Source organism: Pelodiscus sinensis, chromosome 11 (genome assembly GCF_052426305.1).
Source record: "Pelodiscus sinensis isolate ZL-2025 chromosome 11, ASM5242630v1, whole genome shotgun sequence".
Classification (NCBI taxonomy): domain Eukaryota; kingdom Metazoa; phylum Chordata; order Testudines; family Trionychidae; genus Pelodiscus; species Pelodiscus sinensis.
Window position 1 is genome coordinate 33,551,002 of NC_143062.1, and position 10,495 is coordinate 33,561,496.

The window sequence follows — 10,495 nt, forward strand, 5'->3', positions numbered from 1 at the left end:
GGCTCTGCATTTCCCTTAATGTGCTAACAACACTCAGGCTACATCTATACAGCAGCAGCATTTTGGAATAACTGATGTCTACACAGGAAGCCATTATTTTGAAATAATGTCGAGCTGGATGACTTCTTATTCTGACTCCTGTAACCCTCATTTCACGAGGGGTAAGGGAAGCCAAAGGAAAAGTGTTCTTCCTTCAACTTCCTGCTGTGTAGACAGCGCCAAAAGCAGAATTGGGCTATTTCGACTTCAGCTACACAACTGACATAGCTGAGAGAGTGAGGGTTGGTGGATGAGGAGGAGCTCAGGGCAGGCAATCCCATCCGGTGGGGCTTTCTCCTCCCCCATCCCTTCTGGCCAACACAGGCTGTCAGTCTCCAGTTCCCCCAGCCACCAGGGGTCTTCTGTTTTCCCCAGCTGCCTCTGGCCACCAGGGACCTTCTGTTTCGCCCCCCCGATGACCTCCCTCCTGGCTGGCATGCATCCTAGCACTGCATCCAAAGGTTGGGGGGGTGTAGTTGGGGCATGAGTGCTATTTACCAGGTGTATTGGCAGGCAAAATGGCAGAGCCCCAGCTCTATTGGCCAGTGTCTCTGTGGTGCTGCTGTCCCAATTGTCTCTGTGCACTGTAGCTCTCCTCTGTCAGCCTGATGCCCCCAGTGGCAATTCTCAGTATCATGTCCCTCCAAACAGCCCCTCCCTTTCCATGTTATGGAAAACAATCCCATTCCTGGCACTTCCAGTTTTCTTGGCACAACCAACCCCTGATCTTGGTTTTAATTAGGAGAAGAGGAAGCTGCACACCAAATATGATGGTACTAGCTCTTACCATTTAGGAGGACTTCCTGAACAAACGGACTCTCAGTCAGACATTCAGATTTCTAAAATACATACATGCATTCTCTCTCTCTCTATATATATATGTAGTGGTGTGGGGGATACAGGAATCAGGGTAGGGACCTGGGAAAGTGAGGGGGGCGGGGCAGGGAGAGAGAGAAAGAGAGAAAATAAACATATTAGGGTATGTCTACACTACAAAGTTAATTCGAACTAACAGACGTTAGTTTGAATTAACTTTGATAGGCGCTACACTAGCGCTCCGCTAGTTCGAACTTAATTCGAACTAGCGGAGCGCTTAATTCGAACTAGGTAAACCTCATTCTACGAGGACTAAGCCTAGTTCGAATTAACTAGTTCGAATTAAGGGGTGTGTAGCCCCTTAATTCGAACTAGTGGGAGGCTAGCCCTCCCCAGCTTTCCCTGGTGGCCATTCTGGGCACCACCAGGGAAACTTGTCTGCCCCCCTCCCGGCCCCGGACCCCTTAAAGGGGCACGGGCTGGCTATGGTGCCCGTGCCAGGTGCAAGCCTGCCAGCACCCAGCCAGCAGACCCTGCACCTGGCACGGCTCGAGCCAGCCACCCGCTGTCACCCAGCCCTCCACCTCTTCCTGGGACCAGGCTGGCGGCTCCCGGGAGCCTGCCCAGGTCCACAAGAGGCGGGCGCCCGCTTGGTCTAGTGCAGACATCGTGGACCTCATCCACGACCTCCGTACTAGGCACAGGAAAGTGGCCATCTAGGGCAGGAGAGCTGCCAACCTGGCCACCCAGGAGCAGGTTGGCATGAAAATCAAGGTGGTCCACTGAGACCCCCGACCCTGAGCCCTGAGCTTAGAATGGCCGTCCTGGGTCAGACCAAAGGTCCATCTAGCCCAGTAGCCTGTCTGCCGACAGCGGCCAACCCTAGGGACCCTGGAGGGGATGGACCGAAGACAATGACCAAGCCATTTGTCTCGTGCCATCCATCTCCAGCCTTCCACAAAAAGAGGCCAGGGACTATTTCTACCCCCTGGCTAATACCACTCCATGGACCCAACTCCATGACTTTATCTCACTTCTCTTTAAACTCTGTTCTAGTTCTAGCCTTCACAGCCTCCTGCAGCAAGGAGTTCCACAGGTTCACTATTTGCTTTGTGAAGAAGAACTTTCTGTTGTTAGTCTGAAGCCTGCTACCTATTCATTTCATTTGGTGTCCTCTAGTCCTTCTATTAGGGGAACTAATGAAGAACTTTTCTTTATGCACCCTCTCCACACCACTCAAGCTTTTATAGACCTCTATCATATCCCCCCTCAGTCTTCTCTTTTCTAAACTGAAAAGTCCCAGTCTGTTTACCCTCTCTTCATATGGGACCTGTTCCAAACCCCCGATCATTTTAGTTGCCCTCCCCTCTCCCACTCTCTCCCTTCCCCTCTCCCACCTCCTTTTCCCAGTCTCCCCGAGTTTTGTTCAATAAAAAGAGTTTCTGTTTTTGACCACACATGTCCTTTATTTTGTACATCAGGAAGGGGGGCTAGTGAGGGGTAAGTGGAAGGAGGTGAGGGAGGAATGGGGTACAAGCCCCCGATGGGGATGACTGGGCTGGCTCTGCAGGCTCCTCAGGGTGGAAGCTCTCCTGAAGCCCCTTGATTGACCCCCCCCCCCGGATGGCAGCCTGCGGCAAGTGCAGCCGGGCTGATGGCCGAGTGCTGTGATGTGCTGAGTGTGGGCACTCAGGGCACTCCAAGCCAGGACTGCTTTGCAAGTGGGGAACCCCTGAGAACTGTCTGTCCGAGATGGGGGTCGGGTCCCTTTAAGCACAGTCCTCGGCTAGCCTGAGACAGCAGCTGCATGCTTTAAGTCCTACTCTGATGCCCTGCCGGCACTGCTTCCGGCCATCCTTAACCTCGGTTCAGGGTCCACTCAGTGTGGACATGCTAGTTCGAATTAGCAAAACGCTAATTCGAACTAGTTTTTAAGTCTAGATGCGCTAATTCGAATTAGCTTAGTTAGTTCGAATTAGTGCTGTAGTGTAGACATACCCCTAGTCAGAAGCCATATAGCTAAAGTCCTCCGCTTTTATGGCACCATTGAACTACGTGCAACATGATCTCCGAACCAGGAAGTTAGTGTTAATTATAGTTAAGGAACATCCAGTATAAACTCTCAAACATTCTAGTGGTTTATAGATTTATATTTTACAAGACCAAAAGGGACCACCATGATTATCTAATCTGATTTGCTGTATAACCCAAACCATAGGACTTCCTAAAAATAATAATAGAGCAGTCATCTTGCTAGTTTACATACTGGTGTTATCTAAGACACTTGTCAAGTAAGTACAACAGCTGAAAGAAAAAAAATATAAAGATGGTTATTTAATTAATGTTTTTAATTTGCATATCAATAAAAAGGGCATATTGCGGGTATGTTTCAAATTATTTTCTTCTTACCACTGTGCTCTTTTTATGATTTATTTACTGTGTTTTCTATCTGTGGTTTTAAACCATAACCAGGACGCCTCTTCAGAAACCCAAAGTTTATTCCAATCGCTCACTATTAGCAGACAGGAAGAGACTTTTATTGCGGGGCAGATTGTCCCACATCAACCAGCTATGCAGTTGTTACACCTCTTCCTGCAGCATCTGCTGCTGCCCACTGTCAGGATTAGGGTGAGTGAGATGAACCCTGGGTCTGATCCAATCTGGAAATTTTTATGTTCCTAAATAAAACTCACTCTATAAGCAGCATTAAATAACCATGACTGGCAGCTGTTTGAAGATGAAATTTGCTCTTGATGTGAAACTGGCCAGCTGATCAGTGACACAGAAAGAGAAGTAATTTTGGTTAGCAATATAGGAAAAGAAAAGAAAATCAGTTCTGAGGAACATAGGACACAAACTGTGGCACGGGAAAGATTCCAAAGTAAGTTATCACTGCCTGCTTCTGAATAAGAAGTCTGGTGAGAGGTGATGAAGACACAAAATCTTTCTATGACTCAACACAGTTAAATCTTTGTAGCCATCATTTTCGGGAAATTGATGACAGTTGATGAAGGAGAATGATGCTCAATTATCAGAAGCAGAACAGCAAAAGATCCTGAGCTTCCTGTTGATTCACCAGCAGTTTTTATCAGAACAAAAGTATCCCCGCAGAGATGTCATCAGACTCCTGCTTCCTGAAGAGCATTCATAGGTCAACTGAACTACAAAGACAGGAGCCTGCTTTATGGAGGTAAAATCGCTGCCAACTCATAAATCAACAGTAAAAGGTTGAAATCAGTCATAACTTGTAATCAAACGGGATTCCTTTTTTTATTCTGACAAGATGCTGAAGATTTAAGTCAATTTCCGGTCTCCTTTAAGTACTTTTTTATTGGTTTGGAAGGGATGGGAGGTTTTTTTAAGCTCTGAAGTTAAAGGGATGGAAAAGATGTATTAAGTTATCTAATCCATTCTCCTAGAGCGGGGGGCATGGTAGGATTTTTTTTCTTTTAATAATTCTTATGGTTTAAAATGTTTCAGTCAACTTACACATTCTGGGGCTGATTTTGCACTTTCTTGTACAAATATTGTAGGGTATAAGGGTACGTCTACACTACAGCGCTAGTTCGAACTAACTTAGTTCGAATTAGTTAATTCGAACTAAGCTAGTTCGAACTAACGCATCTAGAACTAAAAACTAGTTCGAACTAGCGTTTTGCTAGTTCGAACTAGTAAGTCCACATTGAGTGGACTCTGAACAGGGCTTAATGATGGCCGGAAGCAGTGCCGGCAGGGCATAAAAGGAGGACTTAGAGCATGGAGATGCTGTCTCAGGCTAGCCGAGGGCTGCGCTTAAAGGGTCCCGACCCCCACCCCGGACACACAGTTCTAAGGGGTGCCCCGCTTGCAAAGAAGTTCTGGCTTGGAGTGCCCTGAGTGCCCACACTGGGCACATCACACCACTCAGCCATCAGCCCGGCTGCACTTGCCGCAGGCTGCCATCTGGGGAGAGGGAGTAATTGGGGGGCTGCAGGAGAGCTTCCACCCCCAGAAGCCCGCAGAGCCAGCCCAGTCCTCCCCATCGGGGGCTCGTACCCCATTCCTCCCTCACCTCCTTCCACTTACCCTTCCCTAGCCCCCCTTCTTATTGATGTACAAAATAAAGATAACGTTTCTTCCAACATTGACTCTGTCTTTATTGAAAAAAACTGGGGGAGACTGGGAAAAGGAGGTGGGAGAGGGGAAGAGAAAGGCTGGGAGAGGGGAGGGCAACTAACATGATCAGGGGTTGGGAACAGGTCCCAGATGAAGAGAGGCTACAGAGACTGGGACTGTTCAGCTTAGAAAAGAGGAGACGGAGGGGGGACAGGATAGAGGTCTCTAAAAGCAGGGGTTGGGTGGAGAGGGTGCATTCAGAAAAGTTCTTCCTGAGTTCCCATAAAGAAGGACTAGAGGACACCAAAGGAAAGGAATGGGTAGCAGGCTTGAAACTAGTAAGAGAAAGTTGTTGTTCTTGACAAAGCAAATAGTTAACCTGTGGAACTCCTTGCTGCAGGAGGCTGTGAAGGCTAGAACTAGAACAGAGTTTAAAGGGAAGTGAGATCAAGTCATGGAGGTTGGGTCCATGGAGTCCTATTAGCCAGAGGGTAGGAGTGGTGTCCCTGCCCAAAGTTTGTGGAAGGCTGGAGATGGATGGCACGAGACAAATGGCTTGGTCATTGTCTTCGGTCCATCCCCTCCAGGGTCCCTAGGGTTGGCCGCTGTCGGCAGACAGGCTACTGGGCTAGATGGACCTTTGGTCTGACCCAGTACGACCATTGTAAGCTCAGGGCTCAGTGTCGGGGGTCTCAGTGGACCCCCTTGATTTTCATGCACACCTGGTCCTGGGTGGCCAGGCTGGCAGCTCTCCTGCCCTAGCCGGCCACTTTCCTGTGCCTAGTGCGGAGATCGTGGACGAGGTCCACGATGTCCGCACTAGCCCAGGAAGGTGCCCGCCTCTTGCGGTCCAGGGCAAGCTCCCGGGAGCCGCCAGCCTGGTCCCGGCAAGAGGGGGTGGGCTGGGGGGCATCGGGTGGGTGGCTCTGTGCCGTGCCAGGTGCAGGGTCTGCTAGCTGGGTGCTGGCAGGCTTGCACCTGGCACGGGCACCGTAGCCAGCCCGTGCCCCTTTAAGGGGTCCGGGGCCGGGAGGGGGGCATAGAGTTTCCCTGGTGTTGGCCAGAGTGGCCACCAGGGAAACCTGGGGAGGGCTAGCCTCCCACTAGTTCGAACTAAAGGGCTACACAGCCCTTAGTTCGAACTAGCTAGTTCGAACTAGGCGTTAGTCCTCGTAAAATGAGGTTTACCTAGTTCGAACTAAGCGCTCCGCTAGTTCGATTCAAATTCGAACTAGCGGAGTGCTAGTGTAGCGCATAGGAAAGTTAGTTCGAACTAACGTCCGTTAGTTCGAACTAACTTTCTAGTGTAGACATACCCTAACTTGGTTGACTTTAATATTCTTGATTTATACTCTTGGGCTACATCTACACTGGCAAGATTTTGGGCAAATACTTTTAACGCAAGAGTTTTTGTGTTAAAAGTATTTGCCCAAGAGAGCGTCTACACTGGCATGTGCTTTTGCGCAAGAGATGTGCTTTTGCGCAAAAGCATCCGTGCCAGGGTAGACGCTCTCTTGTGCAAGAAAGCTCCAATGGCCATTTTAGCCATCAGGCTTTCTTGCACAAGAATTTCATGTTGCCTGTCTACACTGGCCTCTTGCACAAGAACAGTTGCGCAAGAGGGCTTTTTCCTGAGTGGGAGCATCATAGTTCTTGCACGAGAAGCACTGATTTCACACATTAGAACGTCAGTGTTCTTGCGCAAGAACTCCCTGCCTGTGTAGACAGGCAGCATGTTTTTGCGCAAAAGTGGCCGCTTTTGCACAAAATCATGCCATTGTAGACACAGCCTTGCTGCTTGTAGCAGAGGAATTAGAAAATCCTGGTGGAAAAGAAAACAGGAATGGTGACAGTGTAGCATTCTTACCTGAGGAATTCAGACAATGTTTTCATTTCACCCCCTTTCAACTCTACACCTCACCTCACTAGCTACATAACTATAGCGCTTTGTCTCCACCTGGATTTCATTTTGAGATAGCTTTCTTGATTTAGCAATCTCAGTATAAACCACCTTTTTTTCCAGAACAGACATATCCAAATCAAGGAGAGAGAATGAGAGAAAGGGATAGGGAGCTCTCAGGTGCACCCTGTGCTAGACTCAGCCCATCTTCTCAGGAGAAGGGATTAAGGTATGTATATAGTGCATACCTTACAGCAGCACAGCCAGCAGGAAAGAGGTCTCCTGCTGGCAAAATAAAAGCATCCACAATGAGTGGCAGTAGCTGTGTTGGCAGAAGAGCATTTCCCACCAACAAAGCACTGTCCACACTGGCCCTTTTTGCTGGTAAAACTTTTGTCAGTCAGAGGTGTGAAAAACGCACCTTGACTCAGGGGTGTATTTTTTCATACCCCGTGACTGACAAAAGTTTTACTGACTAAGTGCAGCGCAGATCCAGCCTATGTCCTGGGATCTTGCAACAGAAGACTGGTACCAAGAGCCAAGCTTGCTCCAATATAAATGACAGCCTGAGTCCAGGGGGCAGGCTAGAGAGAAGAAGGTAACAAAGAGGCCCTCAGGAAGGTGTCCTGGCAGTGCAATACTATAGGGAGCTGGCTTGAAGGGCTGAAGCCATTCTGTTGCAAAAAGGCATCAGGAGAAGTGAGCAGAAAGACTCTCCTTGACTCCCAAGCAGAAAGGCTGGAGAGTGAAATCACATAGGAGAGAGCGGTACAGAATATCCTGGCTCAGGAGAAATCATTGGGTTTATATGTGGAGATTATTTTAAACTGTTTCATTTGAAGAAACAAAATGCAACCCTGAAGAAAAGACATTGTTAGGAGTGTTGCTTGATAAACTAATGAGTAAGGCTATGTTTAAACTACAGAGTTTTGTCGGAAAAATGGCTGTTTTTCTGACAAAACTTGAGATACGTCCACACTGCAAGCACGTTCTTTCTACAGTCAATTGAAAGAACAGAGGGCTTTTTGCGTAATTGGTAATCCTCATTCTATGAGGAAGAAGCATTTTTGTGAAAGAGCTCTTTCGCAAAAAGGCATGTGTGGACAGGGAAGAAGAGGGAAGAGGAAAAAGCACAGGTACCCTACTGGCCATTCTGTCCATTGCAATCATTGCTTACATGTGAGATAGCATCCAGGCAGACTGGACGCTCTCTTTTGAAAAAGCGCATCGCTTTTTCAATGCACATTTGCAGTGTGGATACTCTCTTGTGCAAGAAGCCTGTAGTCTAGACATAGCCTGGGTAGATCCACTGACTCACAGAGATAACTTGATCATCCATGGGCAGGTGATATGCTACTGTAATCCCCGAATGTGCATGGATGTTTGCCTGCAGTGTAACAGAGCTCCCTTCCGTTGTTTGCATTTTTGGAACATAAGAATGAGCATGTAACCCAGAGACAATAGAAATTTTCCTGTGCAAGGGCTATACAGATTCACAAAGGTTACACATGTACTTGCTACTCCTGGGGGAGTTCTGTATCACTCAGTACATGCATAATTAATGAGCCATGCATATATTTATTTTTTGTGTGCAGAAAACGCAGCTGCTGAAAAGTTGCTACAGTTCCACCTTTTGCCCACCAGGGGGAAGTGTGGCAATAGAACCCAGCAGCTGCTCCTAGCCAGATAATGAAGAGAAAGAGCCTGCAGAGCCTTCTTCACCACGCCTGTCAGGCCAGCTCAAGAGATGGGGCTATGGAAAGACAGAGAGCATGGGCTATATGAGCTGGGGCTCAAAAGGGCTGGTGGGGAAGGGCACCCCCCAGGAGGAGGCTGAATTGGGAATGCAGGCACAGGGTTACATGCTTACAGGGGAGTAGCTGAGTGGGGTCTTAGAAACACATGAGGACAGGGAGAGGAGGTTCAGGGCCACAAGAGGATGGGGACCTGGGTAAATGAGTGGGTGTGGAGAAAATGAATGGGGTCAGTAAGGGTCTGCATGGTGGAAGCTTCCTAACAGTCCCTCTTTGTCCCCCCCACCAAAAAAAAAAAAAAAAAAAATCTGTTCCATACCTTTCCCACCCATACCCAGCAACCCTCCAAGTTCACATCCAGGCTCCTTCCCAGCAATTATTTTCCTCTCCTTAAGCTCCTCCATTACTCCTCACTCCCCCACGGCCTTCGCACTGCTTCTGGAGTGTGGGATATATGGTTCTGAATGAATTATTATTCAAGAGTTCTGTGTTAATATGCCTGGTAAGGAATGAATTTGTAAAAACCAACCAACCAACCAATCTATCAAACAAAAACAGTTTCTTATTTTGCTGTACGTATTTTGTATGTATTGTTACAGACATACAGGCTGACAGATATTTTGAAATAAGTGGCCAAAACTAATTGAAACCGGTGTGATTATATTGTGTTATTTTGACATATAAAATATACAGAATTCTGCAGAGTCTGAAAATATTTTGTGTAGAATTTTAAATTTTTTTTGCTGAACAATTTTAATTTTTTTGATGCAGAATTCCCTCAGGAGTATATTGCTCGAGTTGCAAATGTGACATTATAATATATTGGTGAGAATTCTTTTACTTTTTCAGTGATATTAATCTTCTGTACAACTTGTATAGTCCTTTGTTCCAGTAAAATAAAGTTTATGAGCTGCAAATCAAAGAGATGACACTGTGGTAAAAGGAGTTATTTCACACTGGCTCTGTTTTGAGCAAGTATTACTACATTCTTGGACAATTTTATTCATTTGTATGAACACAAAGGACTCACTGGAGTAGAAAAGGCCTCTCCCGGGCTGTTTTTGCTTTTACTCCCTGAACAAGGTATTGAGAATATGAAGAAATTCTGAATTTAGTTGATATGCTTTAGAGAATGCTCTAATCTCACAGACTCTGAATCAGAGTAAAGCAGCCAAATTAAAATGAGCTTGAAAAATGTCTGGAAGAAAAGAAAGTGATACAAGAAAAACAATTAAACAAGGCAGCTCCTCTCATATTGATTACCAGTTAAACAAAACCAACCCAAAGTACTTGTCAATATTCCCTGTATTTATCTGTGAAGAGATATATTACTGCAAGAAGAAGAAAAAAATACTGCAGCTGCTTCTCTAAGAAATATTTTGTGGCAGCATATTTTGACTTTTTCCCAATGCCCGCAATCTAATGAGTCATAGAGTTTATGGACAAAAATAGATCCAATAATTTGGATTAAAAAATAAAACTGTAATACATGTGGTTCTAGACATAGTAATTGTTTTGCAGATTTTCCTAATTTGGTTATTTTTGTATATGGGGAGTTTTCTTCCAGAGCCTTACACAAGTGAATAGCCTCTCTGAAGGGATCACTCACATGAACAAGCCTTTTTCCTTCCTAATCATAGATTATCTCCCTAGGTCTCAGGTAACTTTTATCTTTACACTCAAAATAGCCACCTGGCATCTATAATGAAAATGACCCCCCCCCCCATGTTAGCCAGACAGAAAATTGTGCCAGCTTCTGTGAACCTGGATACACACATTCTGCCCTTGAGACCTCCACACTAGATTACTACAATGGATTTGTACCAGAGATAGATCGCATGCTTCAGTCGGTACACCTTCTGGGTAAGAGAAATCACCCTGGGCCAGGTCA